At 36.4% G+C, this 3435-nt stretch overlaps 1 long non-coding RNA gene across 1 annotated transcript; it reads right to left on the reverse strand.

The window, feature by feature from the left end:
• Window positions 1-276: 276 nt before the first annotated feature.
• On the reverse strand, window positions 277-1018 carry LOC147359324 (uncharacterized). Its single transcript, XR_015140228.1, has 2 exons — window positions 967-1018; window positions 277-534 (listed from the first exon to the last, which is right to left on the reverse strand). It is a non-coding gene; the product is annotated as an uncharacterized LOC147359324 (long non-coding RNA).
• Between the last annotated feature and the right edge of the window lie 2417 nt (window positions 1019-3435).

Below are 3435 nucleotides of genomic sequence, written 5' to 3' on the forward strand. Positions count from 1 at the left end.
CCCATTTGTTCATGCTAGGTGTTCACTTTATGATAATTAGATTTTCCTGGTGACCACCCTGTTCCTTTTCCATCTGACTTCACTGTGCCATGATTTGCTAAGAACTCCCCAGAAAACCCCGAGTTTCATCTTCATTGTGTCTTATACTAACTGTGAACCAAGATGTCTCATTTCTTCATCCTCCAGTCTTTAATTTTTCCTAAGTGAGGCTGGAGAAGGGTCTGAAGGGGATCCATTGTGTTAGTTGCCTTTTGCTGTGTTACAAACTACCACAAATTTAGCAACTTGAAACAGCAAATATTTACTATCTCATAGTTTCTCCAGGTCAGATATCTGGGCAAAAGTCTCTTAGGAGGTTGTTGTTAGATGGTCAGTCAAAGCTGAGGTTTCATCTAAAGGCTTTCCTGAGGAAGTCCACTCCCGAACTGTTTAGCACGGTTGTCCAAATTCAGTTCCTCTGGGGTTGTTACACTGAGACTCTCAGAGGCTTTCAGAATGTTGTCTGACGGCTTCCCTCTTGTCACAGGGGTGTCTCTGTAGAGCAAGGAACATAATGGTAGAAGTGACATTTCATCTCCCCTGCAAACTTCTGTCCTCTAGAAGCAAGTCATCACGTCCAGCTTTCACTCAAGTGCAGAGATTACAGAAGGACATGAATACCAGGAAGCAGGCTCATAGAGATCATCCAAGAGACTGCCTAACAAATCAGTCATGACTGAGACACGATTTACCAGCTGCATCTATAGAAACATGCTAAAAACAACGCTGCTTCTTTATAAATGATACAATTTTTGAAGAAATATTTTCTCTGATGTCTATTATAATAATTTCCCGAACCTCCCTCATTTGTATACATTTAGTCAAAATTATAGCATTTTAACGATTGTCTGGAGCACTGTGATTCATAACGTGGACTGGAAATGAGAGGACTTGTTTATTTTTATCCCGGATGCCTCATGTACTTACTGTTGATTCTCACTTAGAAAGTCGCTACATAGCTGTCTCTTTCTCATCTATAAAAAAGGCGGCAACAATTTTAGCTTACAAAATAGTTGGACTATGAATAACATTTTTTAAAGGACACTTTACAGAGTGTTTTGAAATCATCCAAGTGGTCTTAATACCAGTCAGTTTTAAACGACAACAGAAACAACAAAAGCCACTCTTGCACTTGAAGTTCCAAGATATATGTTAAGATGTGTAAGAAAAATGTACCAGCAAAAAGTTCTTGATTCTCCTTACTTGACTTTCCTGTAATTAAAAGATGACTTTGGGAATTCCTGTTATTACCTGTATTTCATTTATAAGTAAGAAGTATAATAATAGAACAAATGATCAACTCAATAATATTAACTCAAAGCAAGAACTAATTTTGATGCCAGTTACTTCATACCCTGCCATTCCATTTTCTTGTCTTAAATATGAGCTTCGTGGACATTTAATGACAGCTATCTCAACTTGGAAATGCAAAGCCAATATATCTTGAAATAAAAACAGACTCTTCAAATCATATTTTGGCATTACAAAGTTAAAATTAGATCCCACTTCAAACAGGCTTCTTTAATTAGGAAATATCCCAAACAAAAGACCTCACTTCCCAAGGAACATTGAACCATTATGCTAATTGAAATGGCCACTGTATAAGTCTTGGGTGGATCTGAAGAAAGTTGTTATTCTGGCCTGAGTTTCCAACCACACTCATTTTGCTAAATTGCATTTCTTTAGGAGACCAGCCTGATAGGCTACAAGTGTTACTAATTCTATTAAATACCGCCCCCCTTCATTATTCTTTCATACTGAACGATCAAAAACCTTAACCACTGTCTATTTTTAAATGATACAGTTCCATAAACAGATTGAAATACTTGAATAACCACTTCATGATAATTAGGTTTTCCTGGTGACCACCCTGTTCCTTTTAATTTTCTCAAGCTGCAATTCTAAGTTGTGCAAATCATAAAATGGTGTTTTGAAAAATACGCAATTTTATAGTTGGCTTGGATAATTTAATTTGAAAATTGACAAGGTTGATGTATACACTTACAGGAAAATAGGTTCAAATCTAAACAACCCTATAACGGATTAAGCCACGTACATCTCTCTTTGCACACGTTCTTCCTCCTCTCCTGCTTTCCAAGTATCTGTGATCCAGAAAGACCTGTCCTTAACTTCCTTTAGGGAACATTTCAAGGAAAGCAAAGCAGTGGCAGGTAATCAGAGACATAAATTATTTCAAAAAACTTAGTGAACCTAATTCGTATCTACTGATGGAGCCATTTCGAATATGTTTATGTGTGTTTATGCATCTCTGTGAAACATTTGCCAATATTTTAAACAACCCAGAAGGGAACATTTTAAGTGGCTTGCCAATTAGAAATTTCCAGTGTTTTCTTCCCTTCCATAATTAAGCTCCTTTTGCACTGTTTCCACATCTTTTCCCAAATTTCTTCTCTTTTACTTGATTTCATTCCTGATCTGCATATTAACACATTTTCTTTTGCTCAGTTTTTTTCTTCAAAGATTCTCCATCTCTTCAGTTGGGCACATCAGTTAGAGTTTATGATATCTGTATCTGTAGTTTTAACAAAATATACAGCATATCAAGTTTAAATATGTCTTCATTTAACATTCTTATGAACTTATCTTCTTTCTTCCGTCTTATTTTTTCCCTGTAACATTATTTTATGTTCTTGTCACCTTCTCCTTTACTGGTTGATCTCATTTGACGCCTTTCTTATTTGCATCCGTATCTGGCCACAAGTAGCTAGATGTCTTGAAGCTATTTCTGCTTCAATGAGTTTTCATTTTGTTTTAATTTTTTCTTGAGTTACTTCATTCCTGTTCTTATTTAAAACAAAAATTGATTAAAAAGAGGACCTTAGATAAAAGGTTCTCTTTCATTAAAAACAAATTCTTTTTATATTCTCCATAGCATCAAAATACAAAACACAAAATACAAAACATTTTTAAATTAAATGTTGCTTTGTAAGCCTAGAATAAAAAAGCAATAGTTAATTATTTATGAATATATTGTGACTGCTGCTGCTGCTAAGTCACTTCAGTTGTGTCCGACTCTGTGCGACCCCATAGACGGCAGCTCACCAGGCTTCCCCATCCCTGGGATTCTCCAGGCAAGAACACTGGAATGGGTTGCCATTTCCTTCTCCAATGCATGAAAGTGAAAAGTGAAAGTGAAGTCGCTCAGTCGTGTCCGACTCTTAGCGACCCCATGGACTGTAGCCCACCAGGCGCCTCCATCCATGGGATTTTCCAGGCAAGAGTACTAGAGTGGGGTGCCATCGCTTTCTCCGATATTGTGACTACATGTACATATATATGTGAGTGTATAATACATATATATATATATATATTCTTCTCTCCAGAAGTGATACCACTAAGAACTTGGTTTGCACAATTTAAATATTTAAAACATTG

Source organism: Bos grunniens, chromosome 14 (genome assembly GCF_055505025.1).
Source record: "Bos grunniens cultivar Pamir isolate PY7600 chromosome 14, Bosgru_T2T1.0, whole genome shotgun sequence".
In the NCBI taxonomy this organism is placed as follows: domain Eukaryota; kingdom Metazoa; phylum Chordata; class Mammalia; order Artiodactyla; family Bovidae; genus Bos; species Bos grunniens.